The following is a 26,893-nucleotide window of genomic DNA, read 5'->3' as shown; positions in this document are numbered from 1 at the left end:
TCAGGTATTTCTCATCTCCTCCCTTCTTCCCCTCTATTACCATAGGCACTTTGTACCTCTTAATGCAATGAGATTTGCCCCATTCAATCCCCTCCCTTCTCCCATCTCCCTCCTGTCCCCCTTTTTAAGGAGGTAGTGTTTTTAAAAGTCATTCTATTTGAGTCATAGAAAATTCTGAGTATCCATCACTTCTAGCTAAGTACATTCTATTAATAGAGTTAAAATACTTGAGAGTTATTAGAGTCTCCCTCCCAAGTGGGGTTAAAGCCAGTTACATCCCACTGGATAGCAGTCTCATGGATAGGTCATGACTATCCATCACTTCTGGCTAAGTATATTCTCTCTTTTCGAGTTATAATTTTCAAGATTTATGAGAATCTTTTTCCCCATGCTGGGTTATAGCCAATTTCTACTTGTTGGATAGCAGGTTTTGTTTTCCTTTCATCGCCTCTTATTTTAAGGAAAACTCCATTTATTCATAACATTTCTCCTGGCTTTTCATGTGTATCTCTTGAACCTCCTATTTGATGTCCAAATTTTCTATTTAGCTCTTGTTTTTTTCATCAGAAATTTTTGGAATTCTTCCATGTTGTTAAATGTCCATCTTTTTCCCTGGAAGAGAAGGCTCATCTTTGCAGGATAGTGGATTCTTGGCTGCATTCCAAGATCCCTTACTCTTTGAAATATCTCATTCCAGGCCCTTCGATCCTTTAATGTTGATGCAGCCAGGTCCTGTGTAATCTTTACTGTGGCTCCTTGATAGTTAAATTGTTTCTTTCTAGCTGTTTGTAAGATTTTCTCTTTTATCTGATAGTTCTGGAATTTGGCTACAACATTCCTTGGTGTTTTCATTTTAGGATCTTTTTCTGGATGGGATTGTTGTATTCTTTCAATAACTACTTTGCTCCCTGGTTCAATGATATCAGGGCAATTTTCCATCGCTAGATCCTGTAATATTAAGTCCAGGCTTTTTTTTTCGATTCAATGTCTTCAGGAAGTCTAATAATTTTCAGGTTGCCCCTTCTTGACTTATTCTTGAGGTCAGTGGTTTTGCTGATGAGGTATTTTACATTATCTTCTATTTTTTTCTATTTTTTTTATTTTGTTTGGCAGGCTCTTGCTGTCTCATGAAGTCATTAGTTTTTGCAGACTCCATTCTTTTTTTTTTTAGAGAGGAGTTTTCTTCATTAAACTTTTGCAATTCCTTTTCTAATTGGTCAATTCTACTTTTGAAAGAACTTTCCATTTGACCAATTAAGGTTTTGAGAGAATTATTTTCTTTTTGCATTTGCCCAATTGAGGATCTGAGAGATTTATTCTCATTTTGTATATGTCCAATTGTATTTTCTAAGGATTTGTTTTCTTGTTGCAAGGTATTAATCTTCTCTTGGGTTTCTTTTGCCAAATTTTCCAATTGAGTTTTACACTCCTTCTCTAATTCTTCAAGGAAGTTTTTCTGTACTGGAGACCAGATCATATTCTCCTCAAAGTTTCTAGGTCTCTCTGAGTTAGGGTCTTTTCCTTCCAAGAATTTTTCTATGGATCCACCTTTCCATTGACCCTTCTTCATTTTGCTAAGACCTTGAGTTGGGGAGGGGCTGGTTCACAGGGTCTTGGTATTGCTAGAAGCTTTACTCACTGAGTGAAATTTCTCTGGCTGGCCAGTGCTCATTGCTTTCTCTGGTGTGTCTGTGACCTTGATTGAGGCCTTCTCCCTTACATTGAAGGGGGGATGTTGGAGCTATTGAATCCCTTTGCCTTCAATCAATGATGGGCTTTACCCTGGCCTCAGTCATTCCTCTCCCTACTGTCAGCTGGGCTGGCTCTTCTGCTCACACACCTATGCCTGAGGCCAAAGTAGTCTGCATGTTTGTTCTGGAAAGGGGCCTCAGCTGCAATGGAGGCCTGGACCCAGAGTTCCTCAGACCAGAGGAGCCCAGGGATGTTGTTCGCAGCTCTCCAGCACCAGAACTCTCCCCCCAGCCCTGTTGGCAAACTCCAGAGGGTCAGCACACTTTTGCTCCCTAGTTGACTCAATCCCCCACAGTCTAGCCCCACTGTTGATCCAGCGGGTCCATCTCTCAGGCGCTCAGACTCCCTGGCTCCAATTCAGCCACTAATCTGGCTGATCTGGGGCTGATCTGCCCTCTGCACCCAGACTCGCCAGGCCAAACTCACCCACAGCTGCTGCAGAAGACAAATCCTGAGGTAGATGTTCTTTCTCCTGGCTTTTCTTTCTGGGTTTTGTGGGTCGTATTTCTGTTAAGAGGTTTGTTTCATATGATAGATGGGGAAAGATCAGGAGACTTTAGAACTGTGCCTGTCTTCTCTCTGCCACCTTGGCTGGAAACTCTTCATTGCCAATTCTGATTCTTTCAATGTCTTTTTTTCTTCTCTTATTGCTGCTTCTAGCATTTGGAATACTTTTATTATTAATGGTGATAATGCACATTGTTGTTTCACCCCTAAATGTATTGGAAATAAATTTCTCTGAGTATAATTTGCATTAAATATAATATTTGTTGATGTTTTAGATATACACTATTTATTATTTTAAGGAAAACTCCATTTATTCATAACATTTCTAGTGTTTCTAATACGAATGGATGTTGTATTTTAACAATGGCTTTTTCAGCATCTATATAGATAATCATATGGTTTCTGTTGGTTTTACTATTGATATGTTTAATTATGTTGAGTGTTTTCCTAATGTTGAACCATCCCTACCTGACAGGTATACATCTCTGATCATGGTGTATTAACCTGATAATAAATAGCTATGGTCTCATTGTTAAAATTTTATTTAAGATTTTTGCATCAATATTCATTAGGGAGATTGGTCTATAATTTTCTTTGTTTTGGTTCTTCCTGGGTTAGGTATCAGCATCATGTTGGTGTCATGAAAGGAGTTTGGCAATAATCCTTTCTCTCCTTTTTTTTTAATAGATTATGTATAAGAGGAATGAATTGTTCCTTAAATGTTTGGTAGAATTCACCTGTAAATCCATCTGGATTTTTCTTAGGGAGTTTATTGATGGTTTCTTCAACTTCTTTTTTCTGAAATGAGGTTATTTATGTAATTTATTTCCTCTTCTATTAATCTGAACAGTGTGTATATTTGTAAATATTCATCCATTTCACTCAAATTTTCTAATTTATTGGTATATAGTTCAGTTAAGCAGTTCTGAATTATCCCTTTAATTTATTCCTCATTAGTTGTCAGTTCATCCTTTTCATTTTTGATACTGGTAATATGGTTACCTCCTTTTTTAAAATCAGATTAACCAAAGGTTTGGATATTTTATTGGCTCTTTCATAAAACTAACTCTTAGTTTTATTTATGAGATCAATGGTTTTCTTGCTTTCCATTTTATTAATCTCTCCCTTGATATTTTTTAGAAAGATGTTATTTATTTTCCCCTAATCTTGTTTCCCCTTCCCCTACCCCCCAACAGAAGACAGTCTGTTAGTCTTTTTTTTTCAAATTTTTGCAAGACAATGGGATTAAGTGGCTTGCCCAAAGCCACACGCTAGGTAATTACTAAGTGTGTGAGGCTGGATTAGTAAGTGTCTGAGTCCAGAATTGAACTCAGGTCTTCCTAACTCCAGGACTGGTGCTCTCACTACTGCCTCACCTAGCTGCCTAATTTGTTAGTCTTTACATTGTTTCCATGGTATACATTGATCTAAGTTGAATGTGATGAGAGAAAAATCATATCCATAAGGAAGAAAAATTAAATATAAGAGATAGCAAAATTGTATAATAAGATAACTTTTTTCCTAAATTGAAAGTAATAGTCTTTGGTCTTTGTTGAACATCCACAGTTCTTTCTCTGGATACAGATGCTATTTTCCATCACAGATAGTCAAAAATTGTCCTCATTGCATTGATGAAATGAGCAAATCTATCAAGGTTGATCATCACCCCCACATTGCTGTTAGAGTGCATAATGTTTTTCTGGCTCTGCTCATCTCACTCAGCATCAGTTCATGCAAATCCATCCAGGTTTCCCTGAATTCCCATCCCTCCTGGTTTCTAATAGAACAATAGTGTTCCATTTCATACATATACCACAGTTTCTTAAGCCATTCCCCAATTGAAAGACTTTTACATGATTTCCATTTCATTTGCCACGACAAAGAAGGGTGTTATGAATATTTTTGTACAAGTGATGTTTTTACCATTTTTTCATAATCTCTTCAGTATATGGACCCAGTAGTGGTATTGCTGGATCAAAGGGTATGCACATTTTTGTTGCCCTTTGGGTGTAGTTCCAAACTGTTCTCCCGAAAGGTTGGATGAGTTCACAGCTCCACTAACACTGTATTAGTGCCCCAGCTTTCCCACTTACCTTCCAACACTGTTCATTGTCCTTTCTGGTCATATTGTCCAATTTGAGAGGTAAGAGGTGATACCTTAGAAATGCTTTAATTTGCATTCCTCTAAAAAGTAATGATTTAGAGCACTTTTTCATAGGACTATGGATCACTTTGATTTCTTCATCTGTAAATTGCTTCTGCATATCCTTTCACCATTTGTCCACTGGGGAATGGCTTCTTTTCTTGAAAATTTGACTCAGTTCTCTATATATTTTAAAATTGAGGCCTTTTTCAGAAATACTAATTGTAAAACATTTTTTTCTCAATTTTTTACATTTCTTTTGTTCTTGATCTTTGTGCAAAATATATTTAACTTAATGTAATAAAAATTGCCTAGTTTGTTTTTAATGATGTTCATCTCTTCTTTGGTCATAAACTGCTTCCCTTTACATATATCTAACAGGTAAACTACTCCGTGATCTTCTGCTTTGCTTTTATTATTGTTTTATGTCTAAATCTTGTATTCATTTTGATCTTATCTTGGTATAGTGTGTGAGGTGTTGCTCTAATCTAAGTTTTTTTCCATACTAACTTCTAATTTTCCCAGCAGTTTTATCAGAGAGTTTTTATCTGAATAGCTGGACTCTTTGGGTTTATCAAACAGAATATTACTGTAATCAATTCCTGCTATTGCACTTAGTCTATTCCCCTGATCCACCACTCTATTTCTTACCCAATATCCAATAGTTTTGATTAATGATGCTTTAAAATATAATTTTAGATTTGTTAAGGCTAAACCACCTTCTTTTGCACATTTTTTTCATTTAATCCCTGGAAATTCTTGACATCTTATTTCTTATATGAATTTATTTACAACATTTTATTACTCATTAAAGTAATTTTTTATAATTTTGATTGGTAGGGCACTAAACTGGTAGTTTAGTTTTGATAGAATTGTCATTTTTATTATAATACTTTGACTTATACATGAGCATTTGATATTTGCCCAGTTATTTAAATATGATTTTATTTCTGTTGGAAATATTTTGTAAATGTTTTCAAAAAGCTTTTGAGTCTGCCTTGGTAGATAGGCTCCCAGGTATTTTATATTGTCTGAGGTTGCTTTGAATGGGATTTCTCTTTCTAGCTCTTTCTGCTGTATTTTGGTAATTATATATAGAAATATTGAAGATTTATGAGGGCTTATTTTATGTCCTGACACTTTGCTAAAGTAGCAAATTATTTGTAGTAGTTTTTAGATGATTTTTAAAGGATTCTATAGGTATAGCCCCATGTCATCTGCAAAAAAAAGGAGAATTTTGTCTCTTCCTTCCCAATTCTAATTCCTTCAATTTCTTTTTCTTCTCTTATTGCTGAAGCTAACATTTCTAATACAACATTAAGTAGTACTGGTGATAATGGGCATCCGTGTCTCAGTTCTGGTCTTCTTCGGAATGCCTCTAACCTATCCCTGTTGCATATAATGCTTGTTGATGGTTTCAGATAGATACTGCATATTATTTGAAGGAATAATCAATTTATTCCAACACTCTCTAGTGTTCTTAGTAGGAATGGGTGCTGTATTTTCTTAAAATCTTTTTGAGCATCTATTAATATGATTTTTGATAGGTTTATTATTGATATAATTAATTATACTAACAGCTTTCCTAATATTGAATCAACCCTGCATTCCTGGGACAAATCTACTTCTTCATAGTGTATTATCCTAATAATAACTTGCTGTAATCGTTTAACTAAGATTTTATTTAAGATTTTTGGATCTATATTCACCAGGGAGATAAGTCTATAGTTTTCTTTCACTGTTTTAACTCTTCCTGGTTTAGGCATCTGCACCATATTGGTATCATAGAAAGAGTTAGGCAAAGTTCCATCTTCACTTATTTATCCAAAGATTTTATATAGAATTAGAATGAATTGTTCCTTAAATGTTTGATAGAATTCAATTATGAATTCATTTGGCCTTGGAAATTTTTTCTTAGGGAGCTCAATAATGGCTTGTTGAATTTCTTTTTCTGAGGTAGGGTTGTTTAGGTATTTAATTTCTTCTTCATTTAAACTGGTAACTTATTTTTTTGTAAATATCAGTCTATTTCACTTAGATTGTCAAATTTATTGACATAGAATGGGGCAAAATAATTTTGAATTATTTCTTTAATTTCCTCCTCATTGGTGGTATGTTCACCTTTTTCTATAATAATAGCAATTTGGGTTTTGACTTTTTTTAATCAAATTGACCAGAGGTTCATCAAATTTATTGTTTTTTTAAGAAAACCAATCTTTAGTTTTAATTATTAGTTCAATAATTTTCTTGCTTTCCATTTTACTAATTATTCATTTAATTTTTAGAATTTCTAATTTGGTATTTAATTGGGGGTTTTTAATTTGTTCTTTAAATTTTTGGTTGCATATTTAGTTCATTGATTTCCACTTTCTCTAATTTATTCATGTAAGCATTTAAAAATTGTAATATATCCCCTGACAGCCAACTTGAGTGAATCTCATAGGTTTTGGTATGATGTTTCATTATTGTCATTATCTAGGATGAAATAATTAATTCTTTTTATAATTTGTTCTTTGATCCACTCACTTTTTAAAATGAAATTATTTCATTTCAAATTAGTTTTGTTTCTATAGCTGCCTGGCCCAATATTACATATGATTTTTTATTGCATTATTATCTGAGAAAGATTTATTCACTATTTCTGCCTTTCTGCAACTGAGCATTAGCTTTTTATTCCATAGTACATGGCCAATTTTTGTATAAGGCCCATGTACTGAAAGAAAAACAATATTTCTTTCTATCCCCCATTCAATTTCCTCCATACAACTATCATATCTATGTTTTCTAGCATCTATTTCCCTCCTTAACGTTTTTCTAGTTGATTTTATGATTAGATTTATCTAAATCTGAGAGTGGGAGGCTGAGGTCTCCCACAAATGGAGTTTTGTTGTCTATGTCTTCCTGTAGCTTTTTCAACTTCTTCTCTTAAGAATTTGGATGCTGTACCATTGGGTGCATACATATTTGGTACTGAAATTACTTTATTTTCTATGGTAACTTTCAGGAGGATATAGATTTCTTCCTTATCTCTTTTAACACTATTTTTACAGCTGTTTTGTCTGAGATAAGAATTGATGCCCCTTTTTTTTTTCACTTCAGCTGAAGCAAAATATATTTTGCTTTAACATTTTACCTTTACTCTATATGTATGTCTCTCATTCAGATGAGTGTCTTGTAAGCAGCATATTGTAAGATTCTGGTTTTTAATATACTCTGCTATCCACTTGTGTTTTAAAGGAGAGTTAATACCATTCAAATTCAAAGTTATAATTACTCTTTATTGCTCTCCATGCTATCTTACTCCCTGTTTATATTTTCCACTTTTTCCCCCTTATCCATATTTCCCAGTATTTTGTTTCTGAATACTGTCACCTTCAGTGTGTTTGTGCTTCTATATCAAACCCCCTCCCATAGCTTACCCCTTTCCCTTTTCCCCTTCTTCCTTTCTTTTTGTTAGTGGTCATTTTTATCCCCTTCCCTTTCTGCCCTCCCATTTTCCCCTTTTAATAACTGAAACATAAGATAAGCTTCTTAACTTAACTGAGTGTATGTGTAAATTAACTTTAAACCAAGTCTGATGAAAGGAAGATTCAGGTGGTTCTCACCTCCTCCCTTCTTCCCCTCTATTACAATAGGTCTTTTGTACCTTTTAATGTAATGAGATTTTCCCCATTCAATCTCCTCCATCTTCACTTCCCCTTACTGTCCCCCCCTTTTCAGGAGATATTGTTTTTTAATCATTCTATCTGAGTCACAGAAAAGTCATGAGTGTCCATCACTTCTGGCTAAATATATTCCATCTAATAGAGTTACAATTCTCAAGAGTTATGAGAATCTTTCTCCCAGGTGGGGGTATAGCCAATATCATCTTATTGGATAGCAGTTTTGTTTTTTTCTTTACCCCTTTTTTACCTTTTCATATGTCTCTGGAGTCTCCTGTTTGATATTCAAATTTTCTATATCAGTCTCCCATTTCATTAATATCCATCTTTTCCCCTGGATGAGAAGGTCCAGCTTTGATGAATAGTGGATGCTTGGCTGGATTCCAAGTTCCCTTGCTCTTCATAATATTTCATTCCAGTCCCTTCGATCCCTTAATGTTGATGCAGCCAGGTCCTGGGTAATCCTTTCTGTGGCTACTTGTTATCTAAATTTTTTCTTTCCAGCTGCTTTCAGGATTTTCTCTTTTGTTTCATAGTTCTGGAATTTGGATACAACTTTCCTTGGTGTTTTCATTTCCATCTCTTTCCAGAGGGGATTGATGTATTCTTTCAATAACTATTTTGCCCTCTGGTTCCATGATAACAGGGCAGATTTCCATCACTAAATCCTGTAATATTAAGTCCAGACTCTTTAATCTCTTCAATGTTTTCAGGAAGGCCTATAATTCTCAGGTTCTCCCTTCTCAATGTATTCTTGAAATCAGTGATTTTGCTAATGAGGTATTTTACATTTTCTCCTATTTATTTGTTTTTTTTGGGTTTTCTTTAACAGACTCTTGCTGTCTCATGAAGTCATTAGTTTAAACATACTCCATTCTTTTTTTTAGAGAAGAATTTTCTTCATTTACCTTTTTGCAACTCCTTTTCCAATTGGTCAATTCTATTTTTGAAAGAGTTTTCCATTTGACCAATTGAGATTTTGAGAAAATTATTTTCTTTTTGCATTTGTCCAATTGTATTTTCCAGGGATTAGTTTTCTTGTTGCAAGATGTCAATATTCTCTCCCAAATTTCCCAATTAATTTTTAAACTCATTCGTTATTTTTTAAGGAAGTCTTTCTGTACTGTAGATCAGATCATAGTTTCCTGAGAGGTTCCAGGTCTCTCTGAGTTAGGGTCTTTTCCTTCTAGGAATTTTTCAATGGTCCCTCCTTTCTGATGGCCTTTCTTGATTTTCCAAAGACCTTGTGTTGGGGAGGGGCTGGTTCACAGAGATGTTGAGATGTTGGTGTTGAGCTACCTGGAGGGATCTCACTGGTTTTAGTAACTCCAAGTAGGCTGGCCAGTAGGCTATGTTGGTTGTTTTCTCTGGAATGTCTGTGACCTTGATTTGAGGCCTTCTCCCTTGGCCTGGAGGGAGTGGTTGAAGTTGCAGAATACTTTTAACTTTTAACTTTTAACAATGGTGGATGCCCTAGGGCAAGGTAATTGCTCTCCCTATTCACTTTTGGGGCTGAGGAAGCTTCAGCTGAAATGAATGTATGGGATATGAGTTCCTTCAGACATGAGGAGCCCAGGAATTGATGTCTCCCACATTGGAACTCACTGGAACTCACCCTCCAGCCCTGCCAGCAAGGTCCAGACTATCAGTGCCACAAACAATGCTCCTCAGTTGACCCACACCGCCTTGGTCAACCAGGTCAGCCCCTCTCTCAGGCTCTCACCATTCTGCTGATCAGGCTAGTACCACTCTCAGTTTCTCAGGCTCTCACCCTGTTCTGTGCTCCCCTCTATGCCCAGTCTGACTCATGATCCTGGAAGGCAAACCTTGAGGTAGATGTTTTTCTCCTAGCTTCTCTTTCTGGGTTTTGTCAATCAGATTTCTGTTAAGAGCTTTGTATCATATTTTATATGAGGAAAGATCAGGAAACTTTGACACAGTGCCTGTCTTCTCTCTGCCATCTTGGCCAGAAGTCCTCTCCCATGATTTTTCAAAATTTCTAATTTGGTAATTAATTGAGGTTGTTTAAATTGTTCTTTTTCTAGCTTTTTAGTTGCATCCTCAATTAATTGATCTCCTATTTCTCTATTTTATTCATATAGGCATTTAGAGATATCCCCCCCAAAAAAAAACTGCCTTTGTGGCATTCCATAAATTTTGACATGATATATCATTATTATCATTTTCTTGAATATAGTTATTGATTATTTCTATTATTTCCTGTTTGATCCATGCATTATTTAAGATAAAGTTATTTAATTTCCAATTAGTATTTGGTTTATCTTTCTCTGACCCTTTGTTACCTGTAATTTTTCTTGCATCATGGTCTGAGAAGAGTGTATTTATTATTTCTGCATTTCTGCATTTGAATTTACAGGTTTTGTGCCCTAGTACCTGGTTTATTTTGGTGAAGGTGCCATGTACTTCTGAGAAAAGGGACTATTTTTTCCCCAGAGATATATCATTTCTAAGTTTTCTAGGATTTCATTTACCTTCTTAACTTCTTTCTAGTTTTTTGTTTTGTTAGATTTATCTAATTCTGAGGGAAGGAGATTGAAGCCTCCCATTATTCAAGCTTTGCTTTCTATTTCTCCTTGTAATTCACTCATCTTTTCCTCTAAGAATATTGATTCTATATCTCTAGGTGCATACATGTTAAGTGATGATATAGTTTCATTACCAATGGTGCCTTCTAAGAAGATGTTTCCTTATCTTTTTGAATGAGATTGATATTTGCTATTAATTTGTCTAAGATTAGAATCGCTACCCTAGATTTTTTTACTTCAACTGAGGCATACTATATTGTGCTCCAACCTTTTACCTTTAATCTGTGTGTATCTCTCTCTCTGCTTCGAATGTGTTTCTTGTAAACAGCATATTGTAGTATTCTGTTTTTTTCTCTTTTTTTGTTTTTTGTTTTTGTATTTTTGGGTTTTTTGCAAGACAGTGGGTTTAAGTGACTTGCCTAAGGCCACATAACTAAGTAACTATTATGTGTCTGAGAACAAATTTGAACTCAGGTCCTCCTGACTCCAGGGGAGTACCACCTAGCCACCCCTAGGATTCTGATTTTTAATTTATTCTGCTATCCACTTCCATTTTATGGGAAATTCCAGAAGTCCTGTATTTCACTAAACATCCATATTTTTTCCTGGCAGTATATGCTGAATTTTGCAGGGTAGTAGGTAAGGACTTGCAATCCCAGGTCCTTAGGTCTCTGAAATATGTTATTCCAGTTCTTCTGATCCATCATTGTTGAGGCTGATAGGTCCTATGTTAGTCTCATTGTGTTCCCTTTGTAATTGAATTGTTTTCTTTTTGCTGCTTGCAATATTCTCTTATTTCAGGGTTCTGGAATTTGTCTATTACAGTCCTTGTAGCTTTTTATCCTAGGGTCTCTATCTGGAGGGTTCTATGGATTCTTTCAGTTGTTATATTGTTATCTTGTTCTCATAGATTGGGGCAGTTTTCCCTTATAATTCCCGGTGTGATGTTTTCTAGGTTCTTTTCTTGGTCCAGTCTTTCTAGTAGTCCAATGATTCCTAGATTGTCTCTCCTGGATCTTTTTTCCAGATCATTCATTTTCCCTAGAAACTACTTTACATTTTCTTCAATTTTTTTCAGCCTTTTTATTTTGTTTGATGGAATCTTGTAGTATTGTAGATTCATTAGTTTCTAACTATTCAATTGTAATTTTCAGAATTTTATTTTCTTCAATTATCTTCTGTGTTTCCTTTTGCAGTTAGTTATTTTTACTTTTAATGGAGTTGATTTGGTCAACTTGTCACAGTTTTCCTGTATGATTTTCATTTCTTTTTTCCTTTTTTGTTCTTCCTATTTTCTTTGGTTTTTAATTTTTTTAAGCTCTTCAATGAGCTTTTATATTTGAAATCAATTTATAAACTGTTCTGATACTTTTCCCAGGAGTGATTTTTAGCAGCTTTCTTTTTCAAATATGGCATTGCTCTTATCTTTATCTGTGAAGTATTTTTTTTTCTATAATGAGTGGTCTTTTAGCTTTTTGTTGCATTTTTGTGGTGTAGTTCTACTGTTGGGATAAATGTCATATAGATCCAAGCTTTTATTTTGCTGTGGCTGGGATCTGATACCTGGCTTGTTGTTTGTCAAGATGTTCCCTATGCAGTCCAGCCCTTTCCTTTGCAGAAGTTTGCTTCTACCTTTATTTCCAGATTCTGACTTACTAGAGGATAATTGGGATCCTCCCTGCTGGATTGCTATCTAGCTGCCAGAACCTTTATTATTATTAAGCTGTCAGGACCTGGATTGCACTGTGGCTAAAAGAATCCTACTGGCTTTTTCCACTATCCCATCTCCTGAAATTTACTTGCCCTTTTCACCCAAAGAGATAAACCTTCACTGAATATCCTCCATGATATCTATAGTTGAAAACTTTGAATCTTCTCTTTTTCTTGGTGGGATCTGCAGCATGAATGTCAGAGTAGAGGCTTCATTTATCTTTGGTAGGGAAAGGTTCCAAGTGTAGATTAGCTTCACACCACCATCTTGGCTGTGTCCTGGAAGTCTCATTGGTTAGTCTTTTTTATTTTATTCTTATAAACATTTAGAGATATAAAATTTCTCCTAAAAACTGCTTTTATTGCACTCCACTTGTTTTAATATAATGTCTCATCTTTGTCATTGTCTTGAATGAAATTGTTGATTATTTCTATGATTTGTTATTTAATCAACTCAATCTTTAAAGTTAGGTTATTTTGTTCCATTTAACCTAATTTATCTCTTCATGATCCTTTATTGCATGTAATTGTTGTTGCATCATAATCTAAAGAGGTTGCATTTAACATTTGGGGTTTTCTACATTTGATTGTAAGGTTTTTATATCCTAGTTCAAGGGTCAATTTTTGTGAACGTGCCATGTACTGCAAACACAAAGGTAAATTCTTTTCTATTCCCATTAAGTTTTTTCCCAGAGGTCTGTTGCATCTATGTTTTCTAAAATTCTATACAACTTCTTAACTTTCTTTTTATTCATTGTATGGTTAGATTCATCTAATTCTGAGAGAACGAGGTTGAGATCCCCCACTGTAATATTCTACCTGTAATTTGTTTAGCTTCATTTAAAATTTGGATACTACACCACTTGGTTGAAATGTGTTTAATAATGATATTAATTAATTGCTTATGGTATATTTAAAGAAGATGTAGTTTTTTCCTTATCTCTTTTAGAGATCTATTTTTGCTTTTCCTTTGTCTGAGATCAATTGCTACCCATTTTGGTTTTTCTTCAATTCCCCTGAAACAAAATATATTCTGCTCCAGCCTTTTATCTTTACCTTGTCCATATCTCTCTGCTTCAAATATATTTCTTCTAAATATTATATCTTAGGATTCTGGTTTTTAATGCACTATGCTATTTGCTTCCTTTTTATGTGAGAGGTCATCCCATTCACATGTACAATTATGATCACTAATTATGTGTTTTCCTCCATGCTATCTTCCTCTGTTTGTTATTTTATCTTTCCTTTTCCCTTATCCTTCCCCACCAATAATGTGGTTCTGACTGCTCTAGATTAACGCTTCTTTCTATCAACCTTTCCCCTTTCCTTCAATCTTTCCCCTTCACCTTTTCTTTTAAATTTCAACTTTTGGTTTACTTTTTTGGTGAGGGTGGGGGAAGGGTGAAAGGAAATAGGCCCAGAGGATGGGGCACAATTAATTCAAGAAATGATTAGGCTTTGAATGATACCTTGGCTCATGAGGAGGACTGTGTGTCTTTGGAGGGTACTTGAAAAGGGGGTGAGATAAAAAATGTTTGTAACTATAATTGGATGCTATTTGAAACAAAGCAGTCTATCAATCCATCAAACAATCAATCTGTGATGATACTTTGATAACAATATGAGTTTATCAAGAAATCAAGTAATCAAACTGTGATTGATAATGCCTGATTAATAGTGCTAGAGTGATAAAATAAGTCCAGGTGAAGAGCTACAAAGATTTATAATTTTAGAGGGAAAGATGGGAGTGTGTGAACTCTGAGTAAATTCTATTCAATATATTTGGCCCAGAGAGGAAAAAAGATACATTCCCACTTGGGCTTAAAAATTTATCCTAATCAGCAGGGAATGAGAAGTACAAGGAAAGGTAGAGATAAGGGAAGAATGGACTGATAAAAAAAGGAAGGTGAAGGAAAAATTGAAAATAAACTGAAAGTACTTTACTTTTACTTTTGCCCTCCATTTTATCAGTACAGTTTTCCCCCTTTCTTTCCCCTTCTCCCTTTCCATCCCTGTAGGGTTATATAAATTTTTAAGCTTATTTGGGAATGTATGTTATTCCCTCTTTTGGCCAATTCTGTTCAGAGTAATATTTACTCAGAGCTAACATCCTCCTTTCTTTCCCTCTACTAAGATAGGGCCTTTGTGCCTTTTCATGTGGTGTTATTTATACTCTAATGCCTTACCTTCTTCCAGTATAATCCTTCATTTCTTAATCCTTTATGTCTTAATTGTTTTATACCTGTCTTGTACCCACAACCACTATGAAGGGATACTCCCATTATCTTTCCTAATAGAAGTACAATTCTCTTGACTTTATTAATTGATTGATTGATTTGATTGATTACCTCATAATCACTTCACACTCATAGTCTCTATCCTTCTGTGCCATTAGAAATACTATTTGCAAGAACCATAAACATCATCAAATTATAATGAATTTATGCCACACCCTCTTTCCAAGTGCTCCATTATATAAATACAATCCTCATGTAAAGTATCATGCAAAGGAAAATCACTTCATGATCCTTTTTTGTCCAGACCTTCTTAGTACTAAAGTATCAAGTAATTAAAGATCATTTCATGATCTATTTATATCCAACTCCTCTAAGTCCCTCTCTCTCTAAGTAGAAATGCACTCCCTCTTAAGCAAAATCATTTCCTTATATAACATCCATATCACTCATTATCATATCAAAATCTATTCATTATTATTATTCATATAAAATTCCATCCCAATAATTATAAAGACTTTTAAAATCACTTTTTTTCCTGTTTTGATATCACTGTATGATAATAGTAAGAGACAGGATGGGATTTTTTTCTTTTTTTCTTTTCTGGTGTTTGTAAGGCAATAAGGTTAAGTTATTTGCCCAAGGTCACACAGCTGAGTAATTATGATGTGTCTGAGGTCTGCTTTGAACTCAGGTCCTCCTGACTCCAGGGCCAGTGCTCTATACACTGTGCCACCTAGTTGCCCTGCAGCAAAGGCTTATTTTAAAGTTAGGCCCTCATAGATTCATTTTAAGGTTTTTTCTTTAATCTGTAGATTGCATTATTCATGTCAGGTACATAGTTCATGGAAAGATAGAAAATATGTTTAAACAAATTCTGTAAAGTTTCTGGGATATTTTGGATTCCTAATTTGATTTTTTTCTTAAAATTTTCTATTGTTAATAAGGTTAGTACCATAAGAAATATAAATTTAGGAAGTTGTATTAGTCCTTACTAAAGAAACTGTCATTGTATAGAGTCATTATATACACATTTAGATGTATTAACCTTGAGAACTTCTGCCACTTCATTAGAACAAGGAAGAATACCTCTCCTGAATTGTCCTGAGAACAAAGATTCAGATAACTATAGGGAAAAATTTGAAATGTAATGATTAAATAGATTTTTGAAATGAGATACCAGGAGCATTATCTTAGTTAATTTTGATAATCTTTATTCTTTTCTTTGATTTTAATGTTTGCTGGTATGTATGTTTGTCTGTAAGAGATGTATCCTCAAGTTCATTTATTATCCAGGGATCAAGTCTATTCCTCATGAAACTTTTGGTTAACTTAAAGCTGTTCTTCTCTTAGCATTAACTGCAAAATGATCAAAACCTGAGTTACATATTAGTAATCTTAATTGTTAGGAGACCTAGGAACTTAACTAATTGAGTTCAGGACCTGAAATCAGGAAGATTCATCTTTCTGAGTTCAAATTTGGCCTCACACAGTAGCTGTATGGCTCTGGGCAAGTCATTTTTGTTTGTCTCAGTTCCTCATCTGTATAAATGTATTAGAGAAGAAAAGAACAAACCTCTACTGTATCATTTCCTAGAAAACATCAAATAGGGACATGAAGAGTCAGACACAACAACAAATAGAAAACTGCTGGATATTCCTCATACAAAAACCAAAGGGGTGTCTGAATTCCCCAAAATGCATTAGCAATTTGTTGGCTCCACTAGCTAATTGTGTAAGGTAGGATCTCCCTGATACAAGGAGATTTTTTTTGTTTGTTTTTGTTATTTTCCTGATGTTATATAAATTTCTCCTCTCAATCATTCCATTATGGATACTCTAAATATAGTTTAATCTGTAACCTGATTTAATTGTTCTATACCCTCTGTTTGTTTCCTCAGGTGACAAATGAGATTGGGACTGTTTAATTATGTTTACTCAACTTTTACAATGCTGAAAGAAGCTTGAGATTATGAATCTGTATTTTTGTGATACTTTTAGCCATGTGTATTGTTCTCTGTGGCATTTTTTCATTGGAAGTTCTGGTTTTCAATGCCTGAGCAAATCCCTATTTTGTACACTGCACTTGTTTCCTCTTATAATTTTAAGCTCCCTGTTTTAAATCCCTTAATATTTATATAACTTCTTTCCTCTGATCATGTGAGGCTGTGAGGTTTGCTATCAATCTGGATCCTGCCTTTCTTTTTTCTCTCGTTTTTTAGCTTCTTTTTTTGCAAGACAATGGAGTCAAGTGACTTGCCCATGGCCATACAGCTATGTAATTTTTATGTGTCTGAGGTCAGATTTGAAATCAGGTCCTCCTGACTCCAGGGCCAGTGCTCTATCTACTGTACCACCAAGCCACCACAATTCTCCCTTTCTTAAAAGAATTCTATCAATTTTTAGATAAAATAAGTAGGGAGGAGAATGCCACCATTTTCCTGGTTTATTTTAATGAATAACCTAGCTTTCTGCTAATCTAATTGTGTCTTCTCTAGTATAAGAATATTGGACTTTAAGAATCACCAAAAAGGGAAGCTGTAGAGGAAATATATCATTATTTATTAACATGGATTGAAACTAGATTTATGTTACTAATAGTATTTAATGTAGAATATGATTTGGGTGTTGTGCTGACGATAGGACCCTCCAAGGAAGTCAGAGATCACAGAATGTTTGAACCTCACCCAGAGCTTGTTTTGGGTCTACCGTGTTTGGGATTTGCCCTGTTGTACCAAATATTCTAAACAGCACTTTTTGTGCTAATATGCTTTTCAATTTTAAGAAGTGTGAGACTGAGTAGACATTAGGAGAAAGCTACACCTTTTTTTTACATTCTTTTCTTTCTGTTGACTCATAAAATTCTTTCTAAAAAATCATTTTTAAGTTTCAGGGTTTAACTTAACCTATGCTAGCTTGCAGAACCAGTCTATCTTAATTGTTTACAAGGTTTTGTTATGTACAGGCTTGGCAAGGAGGACAAGGAAATCTGTAAGTAGCTGTTCTTTGATGAATTGAGTGTAACTTCTCTCCACCATCCCATTCCCCTTATTCCTTAGTTCATAGAAGGAGAATGATCTGGAAAGATGATACAGATTATCTACTTAAACTCCAATTTCAAGAATATTATAAGGTGAGCAAAAGGTTTATTAATCCCAGGTCCTGAGCCCATAATTCATACAAACATCATTTGTGGTAACCTAAGTCAAATGAAGGTGTGGGGTCATGCTTTTAGGACTTGTGGAAGAAAGGCATGAATTGTCAATCCAAGCAAAAGTAAGAGAGTATAATGACTGCTGCAGAAAGAAGCATTTTTTTTCTGAAGATTTGAGTGTCCATCTGCAAAACCTTTTGACCTGATATCTGTTTGCATATAGGCATCTGTGTATATAGACATCTGATATGGGAAAAAAAAAAAGACATTCAGCAATTTGTTCCTTCCCTTCCCTTCCCTTCATTTTATGTATGTATGTAGATATAAATACACATATATATATATATATATATATATAGAGAGAGAGAGAGAGAGAGATAAAATGTTTAAGATCTATATAATCTTTTAACCCCTTTTGTTTCTTATTTCAAAGCACATGTTTATGTGTTTAACTGTACTTTTTTCCTTGAAAAAGTCATAAATTATCATGTTATATGTTGACTTGATTTTTAAAATTCACTCTAAGATTTTTCTTTTGGATTCTCTATAGCAGATGTTGGCACAAGAGCTACAGTTATCTTCCTACTGCTCTATTTACTGATACTTGTCATTAAAATTCTAAGACATAATGATCTTTCAATATGAAATTATGTTTCTGAATTCCTTTGGACCATGATAAAACCAACTCTTTTATGTTCTCTCTATAAAGAAATTGCTAGATCTCCTATAATGGTTGTAAATACTTTGTCTTCTGGTTTCAATAATTATACTTTTCAAAATGGATGTTGCTCAAATTCTTCATCCAGTAGTATTTCAACTTATTAGTAAATGGACAAAGATATTCCATTAAGAGGCAAAATAGTTAATATTCAGACAAGATCCATAGGACTCTTTGCTTTTCTACTACTGCTCACGATGCAAGTCACTCCAAAGGGGAATGGAGGTCCCACATATTCTTTTTGGTGTATCAGTCATTATCAAACATATTATCTACCAGTGCTCAACCTTCTGCTGTTATGTGTTCCCTTACTTACAAAGCCCAGGCCTCATAATCTACTCTCACCAGGATGACAAATGAAGCCTTGCCAGCTTGTTTGGATCTGCAACATTTTGTGTACTACTCACAAAGCCCTAACACACCAAAGATTAATTTACTCAACATAATGAGCTAGGGGAGAACTTTTTTCAGAAAGTGATTTGATTTTTTTCATATCTTGAACTTATCTGAACATGTATTATGCTTCTCTTAAGACAAAGTGTCACTCAAAGAGTGCTTTCTTTAAAGACAATATCTAGATTTGAATTCTATCCTCACTATGTATTAATTGGGTGACCTTAAAAAAGTCACTTAACATTTTTGCAAGTCTTAATTTCCTCTATAATAAGATGCAAGGGTTAGAATGATGGATTCTGTAGTCCCAACTTTAAATCCGTAATTATCACATTTTACATACTCTGGAGAAAGACTACAAAACAGATAGTGTCCTCAGGAATGATTTATTTAAAACCAATCCACTATTGCAAGACATTAAGGGAAATTGTTTCTTCTATGGAAATTGCTTAGAAATAGCCTCTCCATTTCTTTTGATAATTAATTCTATACCTCCCAAGATATCAGAAGAGAATTAGATTTATTAATGCTTCAAACTAGGGACCTATTATTAATTCTTTTCAGGATATTCAAAAATTTTCTTAAAATATATTATTTTACCCCTTTCAAAATGTCACATTTTCTCATCAGTTTCTCTTCTGGCCTGAATTTGAGCACTGCTATGCTCCTTCATGTAATCAGGAATCAAACTAAGCATATCAAAATGTGAGTGAGATTTCCTGCAACTGATTCTGTAACTGAGGCTGGCATTTTCATTTTTAGTACAAAGTTTCCTAGTTGTGCTCACTGAAGTTTCACTTCATCATGAAAAAAATGTACACATATTCAAGCCATCCCCAATGTAAATGGGAATTGAATCAAATCATTAAAATTGTTATTGTTAGGGAAAAGCAATTTTATCAGATAAACATGTTCCTCTATTATTTTCATCTTTATCTTGTACTGGTTAACACATTGCAGTCAGCAAATGAACAGTTGCCTCCAGAGTATATAGTGTTAGAAATCAAGAACCTTTTCTTTTCCATTTCTTCTTGGATCTATTGTCATCTTAACTCATTTGGATATATTTGTTCAAGATTTCTCTAGATACCTTTAATACTGAAACAATTGTAATAAGTAGATATGACTTATGTGCTGGGTAATTAGTTAAATCCTCACATCCAACACAGATTATCTATTCATGTTTGCTACCCTAAATTCAATAGCCTGTGTATACAATCCCAAATGAAAATAAATACATAAAGCAAATGGCTGATTATGTTATAAAAGAATACAAGAGGATCTAGACTGGAAAGTAATTATAGAAATTATCTAGTTTGATCCAATAATTTTATAATCAATTAATAATATAAATAATATTAATAGATTGACATATTTATGTCAATCTATTAATAACATTAATAGATTTACATTATAAATATTTAGTCCAGAGTGATTAAATGCTTTTATTAATTCTTCTTGGCAAAGAAGGACATACTCTCTTAATGAAAGAAGGCCCTAAATTACAACAATGTTCAGTTTTTATACAATTTGAAAAAGTTTGTTCCTCCCTTTTATGCAAATTATTGGCCAATCTAATTAATACATTTCCCCCTATTTGTTTTCCCAACCCTGAACATTATAATAATGAAAACAGGGAAGTGAACAATAATATTAATGAACCTCCTTGAGTAAGCACACTTATATAGGATGTGGAAAATGACTCTAGGTCAACTGGGAACTGGGTTGGGCAGGCCTGATCTAATCTCATGTCATAATCAATTCATTTGTTTTACATTCACATAGACATATTCACCAGCAGACCCCAATCTCTGTAATATAAATGAACAGTTTCCCCTTGTATTCCTGTGGAAGGCAAACAACCCCTCCCCCCTCACATTGCTTACATTAATTAAAGAAGAATCTTAAAGAGCAATTAAGAATTTTTTCTTCCAGATTATATAGATACATTTTTTCCTTAAAGTTCAAGTGCCAAATATTTTGGTCAAAATTTCTCTCCTCCTTTCTGGATACTTATCTGCATAAAACCCAAAATCAACTGTTGTGTTTAATTGAATTGCTTTGTGGAAATCCTAAATATCCTAAACAAAGGTTATTTCCTGCCTTGCTAAACTCTGAATAAATTGTATCTTAGAGATATTTAGCTCAGATAATTTATTAACTGCAAGTTTACATTTATGTGTGTAGTGTTAATCTTTATTATGAGGTACTGGAATAGAGTTAGCATATCATTTGCATTACTATACTTGTCAATCTTGTCAATTGCTATTCTTGTCAAACAAAAAAAGTTTTATCTGATTAGGTAAAGGAGAAATAAAGGAGAAATGACTGTCTTGTTTCTGAATGTAATGCTTCATGGGAGTGGCTAAAGGAATTTCTTAAGGGGAAATAACAAGGAGTGAAAAATACAGTAAAATTTTAAAGTGACTATATTGAGCATCTTAACATCAATTAAATATTCTGATAATGCTCTCACTCAATTCTGATAATGTTGAAGAAGAAAATTAGAGAAATATTTGTCTATCCATTCCTATAACATTAAGGAGATGTTATTGGTGATTCTCACTGCCTTCCTTCCCATTGCTCAGTTTAACCCTCTTCTCAAATGTAAATTCACTGAAATAATGGAAAGCAACTTGAGCCTCTTCCCCCTAGTCCTCCTCTACCTGTCTGAATCTTAGCTTTCTACGGTATACACCTGACTCCAGCACATTGAGGTAGGTCACTCCTTGACCCCCTTCCCTTGACTCTCCCATGAATAGGAGGTAGATTAGTTTCACTATAAAGATTCTGCCTACTCTCTTCTTTAGGTTAGATCCATATTGATCTAAGTTTAGTCATTATCTTCTGGCTGTTTCCTCTTTCCTCCTTTTAAACTGCCCTTGATGGTCTGACCAGTCCAATTTGCAGCTGTTCTATTTTGCTTAACTTTACCAATTCTACTGAAACCTCATTATCTTGATGCTTCTCCAAAGAACTTATCCTGTGAGTGTTTTGTACTAACCTATGAACTTTTGCAGTAACCTGTGAATTTAAATATAAACCCTTTTTAACCCTCTGGAGTAAGAGAGCATCTTGTGGTTTCATCATTGATAAAAGAATCCTGATCCTTAATCCCCCTTCCCCAAGACATTTTCCTGGCTTCATGAATTCTTCTCCCTCAAAATCATTTGCTTTTATCTTATAGGTACAACTTTAAATAATTTACAGAATCAGTATATGCATATTCAAAATAAATAAAATTAGAATGTAAAGATTATATGTTAAAGTATTAGGTAAACCTTGTAAAAAGTTCATGTACTGTCTAATCTGGGAAGACAGAAAAAGGATATGGGATGGAAACACATGGAGTTCATGAAATCAGCTTCACAATGACTCTATAAAATAGGGTCAGGGAACTACTGATCCATGGGCTGTATTGATCTGGCATTGCCAAGACAACTACAGGTGGGACTTGAAATTCAATAAATCTAGATGATTTTAAGAAGTGAATTAATTGTTTGAATAAATACAACTTACAAATGATGCTATAAATATCTAAGTGGCAGAAAAAAGATGCCCCATCCTTATATAAAATATCCCTAGGAGAAAATAGACATATAGATTAAATTTTCAGTTATGGATCCATCTCCAAACACTCACATATATTCCACAGCAAGGACATCAGCATTGCCTTTCACATAGTTCAGAGAAGATAGTTTGGGAGAGGTAGAAGGGAATTATATTGTGGAAGTTCTTGAAAATTAATTTATGTAATATGATAGAATATATATTACTAATTTTCAAAAGACAAGGGTTCTTGTTCTCCCTTTTTTTACTAGCTGTAATGGGAAAGTAGCTTAGTATTTTTAAGATCTGATTTTTGTTCCTATAAAATGGAAGTAATAATATCCACCCTATGGTGTACTGTAAAAATAGAAGAAGATAGTATAAGGAAAATACTTTGAAAAATTTAAAGGCCATGAATATTTAAGTATAATTGTATTGCCTTTATTATTGTGAGTAGGGCAGTGATAGAACCTGGAGTTGTAGAGTCAGTGTGGCAATACTTTACATGTAAAGTAATAAGTGGCCACTAATATGGTTACAATGAAAGTTCAGGAAAAGATCTGGATGGCAGAAATATTTTTAAAAGTGGAGAAATGATAGGATATAGTAAGTGGATGAATATATGCATTAAATGTGATGCAAGAGACAAAAATGGATGCTTAGGAAATGCCATTAGGAAATAGTGAAGGTACCTGAACGAAACAGAGAAGATTTGGACTTCTGGCCAAGATGGTGCAGGGAAGAGAGACACTGTGATAAATTCTCTTGGTTTCTCCTCAGAAATAATATGAAAGAAACCTCTTAACAGAAATTCAATTGATAAAACCCAGAAAAAAGAAGCTAAGAGAAGAACATTCACCAACAAGGTCTGTCTCAGGGGACTGTGGATAATTGGGGAGTGAAGAATGGAGAGCCAGCCCAGAGGCAGGAGCAGGGTGAAGTCAGAGTACCAGCCTTAGACATGGAGGTTTTGGCTGTGGGAGCGACAGGTTCTGAGAACTAACCTTAACAGTGGAAAATTTGGCTGTGGGAGTGGAAGTCTGGCAAGCCCCAGTGGGGCTGGAGAATGAGTTCCAGCATAGAGGGTTGCATAGTACAACTAGACATCCATCTGCTCGGCTCAGGGCTGTAAGCTCCATACTTTCAGCAGGGCCCTCTTCCCAGAACATAGTCACTTCCCTCCCCCCCACCTCCTCAGACTCAGATATGGGCAACAGAGCTCCCTCAACTACCTCATCCCAGTGCCCAGTCCATATTGTTCAAGGATAATAGTATCAAATAGCCCCCACCCACCTCCTCCAGGTCTAGGAAAAGCACCTCAAATCAAGGTAACAGACACTCCAGAGAAAATAGCCAGCACCCCCTACTGACCAGCCCACTTGGAGTTACTAAAGCCAGTCAGCAAAGCGTCTAGAGTTTTTAAAACAAAACCTTTATGAGGCAGCCCCTCCCCCAACACAAGATGCTAGTAAAATTAAGACATGCCAGCAGGAGGGAGGCCCAATGAAAACTACTTTGAAGAGACAGGTCTTAACCCAGAGAGATCTAGAACTTCTGAGGAGAATATGAATTGGTTTCCAGCCTAGAAAGACTTCCTAGAGGAAATCAAGAAGGAGTTTAAAAAGCAACTGGAAAAATTGTGAAATGAAATTCAAGAGAAAAGTAATACCTTGCAAGAGAAAAATTAACGTCTTGCCACAAGAAAATGAATCCTTGGAAAACCCAATTGGACAAATACAAAAAAGAAAATAATTGTCTCAAATCCTCAATTAGGCAAATGAAAAAAGAAAATAATTTCCTCAAAACTACAAGTGGACAAAGGGAAAACTCCTTCAAAAATAGATTTGACCAATTGGAAAATGAGCTGCAAAAGGAAAATGAAGAAAAATTCTTCTCTAAAAAAAAGAATGGAATCTGTGGAAATGAATGAAATTGTGAGGCAACAAGAATCTGTTAAAAAAAAACAAAAAAGTTGAAAAAATAGATGAAAATGTAAAATATCCCATCAGCAAAAACCATTGACCTCAAGAATAGATCTAGTAGAAATAACTTAAGAATCATTGGGGTTCCTAAAAACATTAAAGAGACAATATCCTGGACTTTATATTACAGGATTTAGTAATGGAAAACTGGCCTGATATCATGCAACTGGAGGGCAAAATAGTTATTCAAAAATACATTGATCCCCTCAGGAAAGGTATCCTAAAATGAAAACACCAAGGAATATTGAGGCCAAATTCCAGAACTATCAGATAAAAGATAAAATCCTGCAAGCAGTCAGAAATAATCAATTTAGAAAACAAGGAGCCACAGTAAGAGTTACACAGGACCTGGCTACATCAACATTAAGGGATCAAAGGTCCTGGAATGCAATAGTCTGAAGAGCAAGGGAGCTTGGAATACAGCCAAAAACTCACTATCTGACAAAACTGAACCTTCTCTTCCAGGGGGGGAGGAGGGAGGTGTACATTTAACAAAATAGGAAATTTCCTTCTCTTCCTGATGAAAAGATCAGAGCTAAATAGAAAATTTGACCATCAAATAGGTGATTCAAGAGACACATGAGAAGGCTAAAAAAAAGGAGGTGGTAAAGAAAAGAAAAAATACTATCTAATAATATGAAACTGCCTATAGCCCCACCCAGGAGAAAGATTCTCATAATTCTCAAGAATTATTCTCTCTATTGGAGAGAATGTCCTTAGCCAGAAGTGGTGGAAATTCATGACTTATCCGTGACTCTAATAGAATGATTCAAAAACAATATCTCCTTAAAAAAGGGAGGGTACAGTAAAGAGATGGGAGGATGAATGAGACTGAATGGGGTAAATCACATTATATAAAGAGGTACAAAAGACAGTGGAAGATTTGGAATTGAAAGGAAGAATGGAAGAGGTGAGAACCACCTGAATCTTACTCTCATCAGATTACTCTTAAAGTTAATATACACACATTCAGTTAAGTTGAGAAATGTAACTTACCTTTCAAGTATTAAAAGGGGAAAGGGGGAGGGGAAGGAAAAGAGGAACTAACAGAAGAAAGAAGGGGCAAAGGGAAACGAGAAAGAAAGGGTTGGGCAGCTGAATACAAGGGGTCAAGCAAGCTTGAAGGTAATGATATTCAGAAACAAAATACTGGGGAATTTGGATAAAGTGAAAAAAGTGGGAAAATATACACACAGAGAGAGGATAATGTGGAGGGCAATAAAGGTTAGTAATAGTAACTTTGATGTCAATGGGATGAACTCTCCCATAAATATAAGTGAATAGCAGACTGGATTAAAAACTAGAATCCTACAATATGCTGCTTACAAGGAACTCATTTGAAGCACAGAGTTACATACAGAGTAAAGGTAAAACCATGAAGCAAAATATATTTTGCTTCAGCTGTAGTAAAAAAAATGCAGGGGTATCAATCCTTATCTCAAACAAAGTAGCTGCAAAAATAGATCTCTTTAAAAGAGATAAGGAAGGAAACTATATCTGTCTAAAAGGTACCATAGACAATGAAACAATTTCAATATTAAATATGTATGTGCCAAGTGGAAGAGCTTCCAAATTCTTAGGGGCAAAGTTGAATGAGTTAAAGGAAGACATAGACAGCAAAATTCTACTGGTGAAAGACCTGAACCTCCTTTTGTCAGATTTAGATAAATCTAACCATAAAATAAACAAAAAGGAATTTAAGGAGGTAAATAGAATGTTAGCAAAGTAGAAATTAATAAAATCAAAAGCAATAAAGTTATTGAACTAAAAATAAAACCAAGATTTGGTTTTATGAAAAAAAAATAAAATTAATAAACCTCTAGTTAATTTGATTTAAAAAAGGAGTTGAAAACCAAATTACCAGTGACATAAATGAAAAAATTCAACTCACCTTCAATTAGAGGAAATTAAAGTAACATTGCAAAATTATTTTGCCCAGCTATATGCTAATAAATTTGATAATTTAAGTGAAATGGATGAATATTTACAAAAATATAGGTTTTCCAGGTTAAATGAAGAGGAAATTAAATACTTAAATAACCCTATCTCTGTAAAAGAAATTCAGCAAGCCATTATTGAACTCCCTAAGAAAAAATCTCCAGTGCCAGACAGATTCACAAGTGAATTTTTTCAAACATTTAAGGAACAATTGGTTCCAATTCTATATCAAGTCTTTGAAAATAAGTGAAAACAGAACTCTGCTTAACTCTTTCTATGACACCAATTTGGTGCTGATACCTAAACCAGGAAGAGTCAAAACAGAGAAAGAAAATAATAGACCTATTTCCCTAGTAAATACAGATGCAAAAATCTTAAACAAAATCTTTGCAGAGTAATTACAGCAAGTTGTCACTATGACCAAGTAAGATTTATCCCAGGAATGCAGAGCTGGTTCAATGTTAGGAAAACTTAGTTCAATTTACTATATCTATAACAAACCTATCAGAAATCATATGACTATTTTAATAGATGTGAAGAATTCTGACAAAATATAGCACTCATTCCTACTAAACACACTAGAGTTTAGGAATAAATGGATTGTT

Source organism: Macrotis lagotis, chromosome X, assembly GCF_037893015.1.
Source record: "Macrotis lagotis isolate mMagLag1 chromosome X, bilby.v1.9.chrom.fasta, whole genome shotgun sequence".
Taxonomy (NCBI): domain Eukaryota; kingdom Metazoa; phylum Chordata; class Mammalia; order Peramelemorphia; family Peramelidae; genus Macrotis; species Macrotis lagotis.
Note: the sequence above shows the minus strand (reverse complement) of the source record.